The sequence below is a fragment of the Humulus lupulus genome, chromosome 3 (genome assembly GCF_963169125.1).
Source record: "Humulus lupulus chromosome 3, drHumLupu1.1, whole genome shotgun sequence".
Lineage (NCBI taxonomy): Eukaryota > Viridiplantae > Streptophyta > Magnoliopsida > Rosales > Cannabaceae > Humulus > Humulus lupulus.
In genome coordinates this window covers 217,294,184-217,306,791 of record NC_084795.1, presented here as the reverse complement: position 1 = coordinate 217,306,791, position 12,608 = coordinate 217,294,184, and the positions used below count along the sequence as shown (strand labels likewise).

The window sequence follows — 12,608 nt, the reverse complement described above, 5'->3', positions numbered from 1 at the left end:
ATCATTTGAACTTCTAAAAAAGAATCTACTCGTATGACTAAGTGCACTTTTATTAATAAGAAAAATGAATGTACAAGTCAAAATCCAAAAAAAAATACCACCATGCTCAGTTGTAAGTAATTGGCAAAAATTAAATGAACACTTGAACAGCTTGGTTACATTCAAACAGTCTGTTTCCAGAGGTAGAGGAATCTCCAAAGGTATCATTATTATGTGAATCCACTAATACGTCCTCATCATAACCACTGTCATCAGCTATCTTACCACGATAGACAGAAGAGAATCTTGTCTCCTCATCAATATCTAAATTGCCACTGAGTTGAAAGCCTCTTTCCTGTGTTGCATTTAAAAAAATCAACATCCAAAACTAGAAAACTTCGAAGGTAAAAAAAAAAAGTATTTATAGGTTCAAAATACCATCAACAAAGCCTCACCTCTGCTAAATGAGGATCACGAGTGTCATTAGTGTAATATAGTAGCAATAGTTTTGTTATTAGTTATAGTAATAACAAAACAATAACATAACTAAAACAAAAACCATAAGCAGTGGAACTTTTTAAAATATATGCAACAAATTGAAATCAGAAATAAGAACAGAACATAAATATTGCAAAACCTTTGCTATAACTTGCACAAGTTCTTTAGAAGGTATAATCAATGTCTTTGCAGGAGGCTTGCTAACTGACTCCGCGGGAGACTTTTGTCCTCGAGAGCTACCATCTTTTGTCAAGCGAGCCATCCTCAATATAATTCCTGAATGTAACAAACAGGTGAATGTGATAAAGCTCATCTAAAATACAGGATTAGAACTGTCAGCTGACTAAAGTAATACTAAAGGCCAGAAAAAATGCAAAATACTCAATGAAGACTAAGATATTAAAGATTGGATCTTTAATAAATAAAAAAGGTTGAAACCTGTAAAACATAAGCTCTTCAACAAAAATAGAAAAAGTAAAACCTACCAAAATCTTTTTCGTTTGCTGCATGAAATATTCCAGAATATATGGATCCATTTTTCACATGGACATCCACATGCTGACCAACAAAACAAGTAGTTATATATACTAAGTGATCATGCGAAGGACTCCCATGGCCACCAGTTTTGCTCCCTGTCATAGAATTTAGACTCTTTAACAATGGAAAATAAATCCTAACAAGAAACAACATAAATTGTAAGCGAATTTCACCAGTAGATGTTAATCTATTATTGGAATTTGACTTCCCACTCTGTGACATGTTCTCCAGCCTGGTCCCCACATCTCTTTCGCCTCTGCGACGGCCAAATCCATTGGCAGATGATCTGGAATGGACAGCCGGTTGCATATTCATCCTTCACAGAACCCTTTAACCTATGACAAAGAACTTGGCATATGTTTAAGCCACTCTATTGCATTAACATACATTGAATGAATGATCAATGTTATAAAAACCATGTTCAGATTATGCTAATAAACCAAGGTGAAAGTAAACACTGCAATTCTTATCCAGAGATCATTTTTATTACAAAAATCTATTGACTTGTGTTCCTTCAGCATATAACATAGTGCAAAGAAAACACAAAAAGTGTTGACCAAAATTGGAATAGCAATAACAATTTTCAAGATATGCCACTACGAAAATATCTCAAAATAATGTCCTGATCCAGATAACCATATTTAATAATGTTGAAATTTTGAGAATATTATAACATTAATCAAATCAAAGTCTCACCTTACCCACTAAAGCTCCTGTAGTCCCAATGAACCTACCCAAACAGAACGAATGAGGAATCAAGCCAAATGCACAGTATAATTTCAAAAATAAGAAAGACCATATTATTCTAAACATCTGTTTAAGTGCCCGTGAATTGAAGTTTTATCACTTGCATTATCGTCAAGGCTCTAATACTGATTGAATTCGTCCTATAACTGTCAATGATATCAAATCAATGACAGAAATAAATTAGCCAATCACTAAGCCCATTTAAAACAAATACTACATTTTCTTTATTATTTGTCTTACAATGCAAAACCATGAAACTGCTTCTGAAAATTAGATTTTCCATCACAGGGAAAATAAGCATGCAAAGAAAGTGAAAACTAACAAAAAAAAAATGACAATATCTTCATATTATTACATAAGGCAATAAAATATATATTTTGTAGCTGTAAAAAGAGACCATTTTAATATATAAATACCTTCAGAGATTAATGCTAGAAATTTCATGAACATTGAAAATTAGTAACAAGCATCAAAACCAGAAAGCAATTGTGTTGCCTAATTATCATCTAAAGTTAGCCAAACGTGCAAAGGAAAATTGATTTAATTGACAAGTAAAAAAATAAAAAAATAAAAAGGAAGGCAGCTGGCAATTTATCCAATATCACTAGAAGAAACGAACGATTAAACATATTAAAAATGAGTGAGTTTGGAAAGAATACCAAGGAAGCAATCTCATTGGGATAGCATTGTAAGACGCATTCCAGAAGCTGAAAACAAAGCTGCAACAATGCTTTGACGTTAAATTTTGTAAAAGGGCAGTGGCTATACATGAAGGCAAGTAGTTCTTTTTTTTTCTTGATTAAAATTCATGCATTTGGATTCTTACCTTCCTATCATGCTGACCTAAAGACTGCACCTGTAGGGTCTTTAAGTACACCTCAGCAACTGCTTTTGCATCAGTGGAAGAGACTACACCAACATCACTTTTTCTCCTCAGTAATGCTAAACACCCAACAAGAGCCCCACGTAATGCTCTCCAATCTGCCTAATATCATTACAAAATAATACATTAACAGCAAAAGTTAAGAGTTTAATAAAAGAATTAGCTCTTGTGACAATGTGCTTCACCATCAAACCGACTTAAAACAAACAAATTGCATAGGGGAAAGAGCACTAACTCACCAGCCTATCTGTGAAGAATCCAATTAAGCTAAGAATGATAGCACTGCCTAGTGGCTTTGAAGCAAGACGTCCAAGAACTTCCGCAAGAAGAAGGGTACCTAAAGATGAGGACATAATCTATGAGATTTTTAGATTAAATTAAATAGATAAAAACTTATGGGAAAAAAGAAAGAAAGTGGTTAACTGCTAGGAATAAATTGAAGCACCTATTGTACAATGCAGATATACCAAGGAAAAATAACAATGCTACTCAAAAAGAAGCACAAACAGAACAGCAGTTTCCAAAACAGTAAGAAGAATGAACTTTTAAAGTTTAGAGTAAAAATTCACTAGTATAGTCTAAACTAAAAGTAGAATCTATGGGGCCATATTTACCAAAATCACTATGCAATACAAAATGTGACCACTATGTTTCCAACTTTGCAATAGTTGTGGAGTGAACACCATTTAAACAAAAATCTAAATCTTTGTTAATTTTTAATGAATTCAACTTCAACTTACCTCTAGCTCGAATGACATTATCTGTAGTGGTCAGATACATTTCCATCTCTTTGACCTAAATTACAGAAAACCAGATATAAGAACATAAATCAATTAATTATAGCTGACAAGAAGGTAATTTATTCTTACCAGTGTTTCAATAGTTATCAAGTCATTCTTAACGAGTGAAGTGATAGAATCCAAACTTGCAGCCTGCAGTAACACACAAATAATAGAACTGAGTATACTTATCCTTGAGTAAAATATATAAAGCACCACGAAGATAAGTATCAAAACGCATAAAGCAATTGCCTCAGCCCTCAATACAATTTTTATTTACTTATTTGTAGGTGAAATCTTACAAGTTAAAGTTGCACATTAGATTAAGTAATTCTCAATTGTATAAAAATGCTTTGGCATACATCTCAGACTTAAATTGTTATTGAAGATAAAACTGCTTACAGTTTACAGAAAAAAATAAAATAATGAAGATATAAATATTTTTCGAAAGAACTTGACCTAAATCACTTGCAGAAAAAAAAAAGACGACATTAGTAGCAGAGCCAACATTCCCATCAAAGAAGCAGAGGCAACTAGAAAAATAGCAGTGATCAAATTACTTTCTCAATAAAATTAAAATAAATACTAATCACACAAAATTTAAACCATTATTATCACCAACGGCAACGTTTTGTTTCTACTCCCAGCTCAATTAATCAAATAATGTCACATACTAGCCAGAGTTCTGGTTTTTGCATAGTGCTTTTCTCACTTCCACAACAAATTTGAGCCCACCATCGTTCAAGTTTTTAAAACTCCAAAGAAATACCAACCTTTGCTCTTTTTGCGTTGGGGATCTACCAATTTCCCCTGTACAGAAATTTCAGCCTCACGGGCCTGCTCATAGATGACACACTACAAGCATTAGTAAAATATAGAAGCGCTTTCTACTTGAGTGAGAATTTGTGTCTGCATACAATCAAAACCCAATGAAGTAAACTACCCAATGAAGTAAACTACCCAATGAGCTCAAGGCCAAAACAATGAAGGAAATCAACCCTGAAAAGCAAGAGCAGAAACAACACAAACTAGGGATCCAAATGCATATTCATCTGATGCTAACAAATGATGCATTGCATGATAGCCTTAGTTGAGGATCAAAATGCTGGATAAGCCTACACAGTTTTAGGAATGTAAAAGGCTCAAGGGTAGAAAACTACTTATGGAACCATCGGTTGACATCTAATGCAGTGAATACATACTTGAGCATAATACCAATATTTTCCACAAAAAAGAAAAATAAAACGTCGTAAGGAAAATGAAAAGAACATTTCATCTTCTCCTCAACGGCGTAAGCTTGGTGGTGGCCCGCGAATGGAAGTTGCACTAGGTCGAAGGCACGCAGAGGTGGGCTCGCACCTGGGGTCACTTGGTTCGGGGGTTGGGTTCACGGGTGCCTGAGATTTGGAGCTTGGCTCGGAGAAAAACGGGTGTGAGGATGGTGGTTAGGTGGTCGGAGCTGAGGATGATGGTGGTTACGGGAGTGCGACTAGGGCGAAGGGAAGAGAGAGACGAGAAGGAGAAGGGGAAAAAAGGGAAAATGAGAAAGAGATAAGACTTCGGTCCGAGATAGTGAAAATGAGAAAAATTTGCCTCTTTTTTTTTTCACTTGGCGCTTTATTTTTAATTTGTCGCGCGTGTGACTTTACTCAATAACTTTATATATACAATAACTCTTTTCAAATAGTATTATAATGATGTGTTATGGTAATGGGTGTTTGGTGTAGTGTTTACCATATACAAGACGGTAGGGAGACGTACCTATTGGCATTTTAAAAGCTGTACGATAAGCCCATAATGCATCATCAAGCTTGATCGACCAATCCTTTCTATTAACTTGCACCGTCTTCTCTAGAATCAACTTAATCTCACGATTTGACACTTCCACTTGCCCATTTGACTGCGGATGATATCCCAATGCCATCTTGTGTTTAATACCATACTTCTCCAGTAAAGAATTAAAGATCTTATTGGCAAAATGAGTCCCTTCATCACTTATGATCGCTTGAGGTGTGCCAAAATGAGAGAATATGTTCTTCTTCAGAAACTTGACTACCACCTGAGCATCATTAGTTGCAGTAGCTACTGCTTCAACCCACTTACTTACATAATCCACCGCCAACAAAATATACAAATTACCAAACGACGGCGGATAGGGTCCCATGAAATCAATACCCCAAACGTCAAATAATTCAACCTCTAATATGTTAGTGAGAGGCATTTCATGACGTCTTGAGATATTACCTACCCTTTGACAACGATCACAGCATTTCACAAAGTCATAGTTGTCTTTATACATAGTAGGCCAATAGAATCCACATTCCAGGACCTTTGCAGCAGTCCTTACTCCCCCAAAATGACCGCCGGTAGGTGATGCATGGAAATGAAACAAAATGTCCTTCATTTCTCTTTCTGGGACGCATCTTCTGATAATCAAATCCGGACACTGTTTGAATAGAAAAGGATCATCCCAGTAGTAATGTTTCACATCATGATAAAACTTTTTCAATCTTTGTCCTGTAAATTATGGTGGCACAACATTGGCTGCCAGATAGTTCACATAGTCGGCAAACCATGGCTCCAACTCATCTTCCACTGTAAATAATTGTTCATCTGGGAAACTCTCATTAATTTCCCCAGCAGCAAGTTCAGATTCATCCCCCAACTCTAGTCTTGACAAATGATCCGCCACCAAATTCTCTGTACCCTTCTTATCCCGAACCTCCATATCGAACTCTTGTAGAAGAAGTACCCAACGAATAAGTCTGGGTTTAGCATCTTTCTTAGCAATAAGATGCCTGATCGCTGAGTGATCCGTATACACAATTACTTTGTTCCCCATCAAATAAGGCCTGAATTTATCGAATGCATACACAATGGCGAGAAGTTCTTTCTCAGTGGTGGCATAATTCAACTGAGCACCATTTAGTGTTCTGCTGGCATAATAAATAGTCTGAAATACTTTGTTTACTCGCTGCCCCAGAACTGCACCTACTGCAAAATCACTTGCATCGCACATTAACTCAAATGGCAGCTCCCAATCCGGTGAAATTACTATAGGTGCTGACACCAATTTCTGCTTTAGCATCTTGAAAGCTTCAAGACACTTCTCATCGAACTCAAATGGCACCCCATTCATCAACAATGCCGAGAGTGGCTTAGAAATCTTGGAGAAGTCTTTTATAAATCATCTGTAGAACCCCACATGACCAAGGAAACTTCTCACCCCTTTCACTGAAACTGGAGGTGGCAAGTTCTCAATAGTAGCAATCTTAGCCCTATCAACCTCAATACCATTCTTAGACACCTTGAGCCCAAGTACTATGCCTTCATTTACCATGAAATGGCATTTTTCCCAATTCAAGACTAAATTCGCCTCTTCACATCTTCTCAGCACAGCCTCCAAATTCCTTAGACAATCATCAAAAGAAGACCCCATAACAGAGAAATCATCCATAAAGATCTCAATGCTTCGTTCCACCATATCAGTGAAAATAGCCATCATACACCTTTGAAAAGTGGCTGGGGCATTGCATAGACCAAATGGCATACGATGGAATGCAAAAGTACCATATGGATAGGTGAAAGTCGTCTTTTCTTGATCCTCAGGAGCAATGGCTATTTGATGGTACCCTGAATAGCCATCCAGAAAATAGTAATACTGGTGTCCAGCCAACCTGTCTAACATCTGATCAATGAAAGGCAGTGGGAAATGATCTTTTCTAGTTTCCTTGTTCAGCTTGCGATAATCAATACAGATCCTCCAACCAGTTACTGTACGCGTTGGGATCAGTTCATTATTGTAACGACCCAAATTCGCTAATAAGGCTTAAGGGCCTTGATTAGTGTGCCAGGAGGGCAGGTTGGGATTTATGTGTGATTTTATGAGTTAAATGCATGGTTATGATTTAAAGCATGTTATTTGGCTATTTGTTTAACTGAGATGCATGGCTATGTTTACTAGTATGCATGTAGGCCCGGATCGTGTTAGAAGGGCGTAATTGTAATTTTGGCCATGTTGGGCATAACTGTATTGATATGTGATAATTGTATTCTGTGAATTGTACCGCGCGGGTGTGGTTTTATTATTGTGATGCACGTGCCGAGACGGTCCTAGAGAGCTAGTTAACTTAAGAGTCACAACGAGATTTCTATACCCGGCTCGGGAGGAGCCTAGGGGTACCTCGGGAATTTTATGGTTAAGTTGAGATTTAGCGGGTAATGGTTATTGGAGATTTAGTAACCTGGGTAACCATTTGTTACTGCTGAGAGTAACAAGTTTTAGAAAGAAAATGGTAGATATGAAATAGAAATGAAAGGACTTAAGTGCCCTTGAGGTTTAGTTGGGAAAGGATAGGCAAGGAGGGGCAAAATGGTCATTTGGTTGGGAATTAGATAAATGGCAGCTGGGTTATATGGGGTACACGGTTTGGGGGCTTAGTCATTTTGGTCATGGATTGGTTTTGTTAGAAATAAAGAGAAGAAAAACTAAAGAGAAGGAAAGTTAGGGCAATGAGAAGAAGAAGAAGAAGAAGAAGAAGAGAAGTGAAGGAGCTGAAATTTGGAGACTTAGGAGATGAATCAAGGGAGCTTAGGATGGGATTCTCTACTTAAGGTAAGGATTTATGCATATTTAAGTTTGATTATGTTTAGATTTGTGAAACTTAAAGCTTGAGTTAAGTTTTTAAAGTTTGAGTTTTGAAGTTGCTGATTTTTGCAATCTAAGGGTGGATTGTTGGTTATGTTTGTGTTTTGAGCTTGAATCTAGTGTTTATGGGTTGTTAGATGGTCCATTTGAAGTCTTAAATTGATTTTGGGGTTTGGGTATTGGTTTGGTATGATTTTGGAAGGTTTTAGCTCGGAGATAGTGCAGGGAAAAACCCAGAATTCTGGGTCTGCGAAGGCGTGCCGTGACACAGGTTTTTCGTGCCGCGGCGAGGGAGTCCCTGACTGATGGGTGCCGCGGCACAAGGCAAATTTCAGGTTGACATTTTTGGCAATTTTAAGCCTTTGCTCCGGGGGTTCGGGGGATGTCTCCGGGGTGTTGTTTTAAGGTTTTAGAGGTCCCGAGAGTGCGGGATTGGTCCCGGGAAGTGGTTTTGGGTTGATTAGTATTGAGGGATGTTTCTTGTGTGTTGTGACTAGGTTGTTGGTGAGGCTCGTGCTAGAGGACCGTGCTCGCGGCTTTAGTGCATCAGGAGGCTCGGAATACAGGTAAGAAAACCGTAACACCCGAGAATAGGGCATGGCCCCACTGTGTGATTGCAGGGCATGGCCCCAGATTGTATTATGTGCAAATGTTTAACCTTAAATGAATCATGATGTGTGTGAATGATTATTTCGAATGTACTATATGTGTGATTATAATGAAATGAACGGCAAGGGCCGAGTGCAGCGTAGGCCGGGTACGGCCGTGGAGCCGAAAGTAACACTCAGCACATGGGATGCTTATATTCAGGTTGGGACCCAAGGGATACATGAGTTATCCTCGCGGTGAGAACCGAGACCCCAAGCTTTGGTAAGGCCTCTGGGGCGGCATGGCTGTGTTTGTTTAATTGATGATTTCCTATTTATCAGTGAGTTATGCCAATGATATTATTTTCATATGCTATGTATTATTTGGGTTTTCTTGCTGGGCTTCGGCTCACGGGTGCTCTGTGTGGCAGGTAGAAGCAAGGACTGAGTCAACCAACCATGAGTACGGAGAGCGTGAAGCGACGCGTACATGTTTGGCCTGCCCGACTGCTTTGGTTGGGGGTTTATTCGAAAATGGCTGTAATAATCTATGATTTTATGATTTCTCAACTGTAACCTTATTTCAAGATGTAATTAGTTTTCAAACCTTATTTTGGGATCCCAGATGTTCTATACTTAACGCTTTTAATGAAGTTAAACATTTTTAAAAGAGTACAGCCTTAAACTCTGGTTTAATCACACTTTTGGTTTTAGAAACCACTTTGAGTCAATTAAATGCACAATTTCTGTTTTAAACTCACTTAGTAACGGCTCTAAGGTAGTAGGGCGTTACAATTATTGTCATTCTTCACTACTGTAATCCCTCCTTTCTTAGGGACTACCTGAACTGGACTTACCCAACTACTATCCGAAATAGGGTAAATTACACCAGCATCTAACCACTTCAAGATCTCCTTCCTTACCACCTCTTTCATTGCTGGATTCAATCGACGTTGGGCTTCAATGGAGGGCTTACTATCATCTTCCATCAAGATCTTGTGCATAACGGTGGATGGACTTATTCCCTGAATATCTGCCAACGTCCATCCAATTGCCAACTTATGGGTTCTCAACACCCTTAACAGTTTTTCCATCTCCTCATTAGAAAGAGAAGAAGACACAATAACTGGCAAAGTCTCCTTCTCACCCAGAAAAGCATAGCGAAGATGTGCAGGCAATGATTTCAATTCCAACTCTGGAGGTTTCTGAACTGATGGTAATGGTCTTTCAGGTCCTTGGCCCAAATCTTCATATTTTCGATTATAAATTGGCCCTTTAGAATTCATCCACTGCACACACTCTTGGACCTCATTGTCGAACTCAGCATCTATACCATCAATTGTCAAGCTCTTCTGAAGTGAATCCTCTGTAAGATTAATTTCTGCCACCGCTTTCTCTACCAGGCCAACTCTGAAACAACTATCATTTACATTTGCAAACTTTAACGCCTTAAACACATTGAATACCACTTCTTCACCCTGGACTCGAAGTGTCAGTTCACCTTTTTGAACATCAATTAAAGCCTGCCTAGTAGCTAAAAATGGGCTGCCCAGAATGATAGGTACATCCATATCCTCCTCCATATCCATAATGATAAAATCAGTAGGAAAAATAAACTTATCCACCTTCACAAGAACATCTTCAATAATTCCCCGTGGATGTTTCACCGATCGATCTCCTAGTTGTACAGTGACGGTTGTCGGTCTTGCCTCACCCAAACCCAGTCGTCTGAACACAGTTAAGGGCATCAGATTAATACTTGCCCCCAGATCACATAAAGCGTGCTTACATTCAAATTTGCCAATGGTGCAAGGTATGGTGAAGCTCCCCGGATCTCTCAACTTTTGGGGCAATTTCCTCTGTAATATTGCACTGCACTCTTCAGTGAGTGCCACCATCTCATACTCCTCCATCTTCCTTTTCTTTGACAGAATATCCTTCATGAATTTCACATAGCTTGGCATTTTCTCTAAAGCCTCAGCAAAAGGAATATTGATATGCAGCTTTTTAAACACCTCTAAAAACTTAGAAAATTGTTTGTCGAGTGTAGTTTTTCTAAGCCTCTGAGGATATGGAACTCGAATTGGCTGGTTATCAACAACTGGCGGACCCTTCTCTGAACTCTGGGCAATTTGGTCTTTCATAACTCCTTGTTCTGCTGGATTAGACTGTTCACCCATTTCCCCATTCTGAACCACTGCTTGCGGAGATCTAGACTGCTCAATCTGCTTCCCACTCCTCAGAGTAATTGCCTGAACTTGCTCTTTTAGATTGACTTCAGTGTTACTAGGCAAATTCCTCTGCTGCCTGTTATTAAGCATATTAGCTAACTGCCCCACTTGTGTCTCAAGGTTTCGAATAGAAGATCGGGTCTCAGTCATGAATTGAGTCTGGGTATTAGTAAGAGTCAACAAAGCTGCTTGCAATTCATTGGGATTTTCTGGTTGAATCTGTGATTTGTGCTGGTGTGACGACGAGGCTTGATTCATAGGCTGTTGTGACATATTCTGCTGGTATTGGCCTTGAAACTGTGATTGTTGACCCTGATTGTTTCTCCATGAGAAATTTGGGTGATTTCTCCACCCAGGATTGTAAGAGTTGGAGACCGGGTTTTGATATGGCCTCTGAAAATTACCAACTGCTTGTACCTGAGCCTGATCAACTGGCATATTACCATACATACTGGTCGCTGTACACTGTTCATACAAGTGAGGCCCTCCACATAATTCACACCCTGCTTGCATCTATATAGACTGGGCTTGAGCTGAGATCTTGTTTTGTTGCAACTGCTTTGTCAATGAAGCAACTTGAGCAGTTAAAGCAGTAATAGCATCCAATTCGTATACCCCAGCTACTTTTCTCTGTGAGGTGTCTCGTTCGACAGGCCACTGATAATTGTTCATAGCCATCTCCTCTAACAATTCATATGCCTCATCAGCCCCTTTACTTATGAAAGCTCCACCTGCTGCTGCATCAATTATAGTGCGAGTAGTACCGCACAACCCGTTATAAAAGTTGTGAACTAACATTCACTTCTCAATACCGTGATGAGGGCATTTCCTGAGCAAGTCTTTGAATCGTTCCCATGCATCGTACAATGACTCTCCTTCATTTTGATAAAAGTTGTTGATTTCTCCCCTCAACTTGGCAGCTTTTGCAGGAGGAAAGAACTTGGAGAGAAACTTATGTGCTAACTCCGCCCATGTATTAATTGAGTTGGCCTGCAGAGAAATAAGCCAACTTTTTGCCCTGTCCCTGAGTGAGAAAGGGAACAATCTCAATCTTATCGCGTCATCACTTACTCCATTAAACTTGAACGTTGCACATAGCTCAAGGAAGTTCACTATGTGCAAGTTAGGATCCTCATTGGGGAGACCACCAAACTGGACAGAAGTCTGGACCATTTGTATCATTTCCGGCTTAATTTCAAAGTTATTGGCAGTAACAGTCGGCGGCCTAATGCACGAATGCACTCCTGTGACAACAGGGAGCACATAGTCTCTTAATGTTCTTGCTCCTTACATATTTGGGACTTCTGCAGCTCTTTGCACATTGTTGGCACCATTTCCCAAGTTGTCAGCCATGGTGAAGTCTAATTTCCTCTTTGTTTTCCGGTTCTTTCTGCACGTTCTTTCAATTTCCAAATCGATTGGTTTAATCTCCTTTTGTTTATTGCTACGCATATACCAATCAGTCCTGCAACACAATAAAACCTTGATACAAATAAAGGTTAACCGAAATTAATTAAAATAAGATAACCAAATTAGAAAAAATAACAATAACTGTGATATTGGAATTCAAGTCCCCGGCAACGGCGCCAAAAACTTATTGCGAAATTTTATATCTACGCAAGTATACGTAGTCGTGTCAAGTAGTAAATTCCATAAGAACAGATATCGTCCCACAGAGACTATCTCCCAAGTACCACTAATTGATTTTTTATTCTATTT

The 12,608-nt window shown here is 38.7% G+C and overlaps 2 long non-coding RNA genes and 1 other non-coding gene across 3 annotated transcripts; 1 reads left to right on the top strand and 2 right to left on the bottom strand.

The window, feature by feature from the left end:
* Nucleotides 1–967: 967 nt before the first annotated feature.
* Nucleotides 968–1,746, bottom strand: LOC133821526 (uncharacterized). The gene is made up of 3 exons (XR_009887648.1): nt 1,711–1,746; nt 1,188–1,349; nt 968–1,109 (listed from the first exon to the last, which is right to left on the bottom strand). It is a non-coding gene; the product is annotated as an uncharacterized LOC133821526 (long non-coding RNA).
* A 1,165-nt stretch (nt 1,747–2,911) lies between these two features.
* On the bottom strand, nt 2,912–3,810 carry LOC133821525 (uncharacterized). The gene is made up of 3 exons (XR_009887647.1): nt 3,514–3,810; nt 3,385–3,439; nt 2,912–2,981 (listed from the first exon to the last, which is right to left on the bottom strand). It is a non-coding gene; the product is annotated as an uncharacterized LOC133821525 (long non-coding RNA).
* A 7,887-nt stretch (nt 3,811–11,697) lies between these two features.
* On the top strand, nt 11,698–11,804 carry LOC133828188 (small nucleolar RNA R71). Its single transcript, XR_009890823.1, has one exon. It is a non-coding gene; the product is annotated as a small nucleolar RNA R71 (small nucleolar RNA).
* The last annotated feature ends 804 nt before the right edge of the window (nt 11,805–12,608 follow it).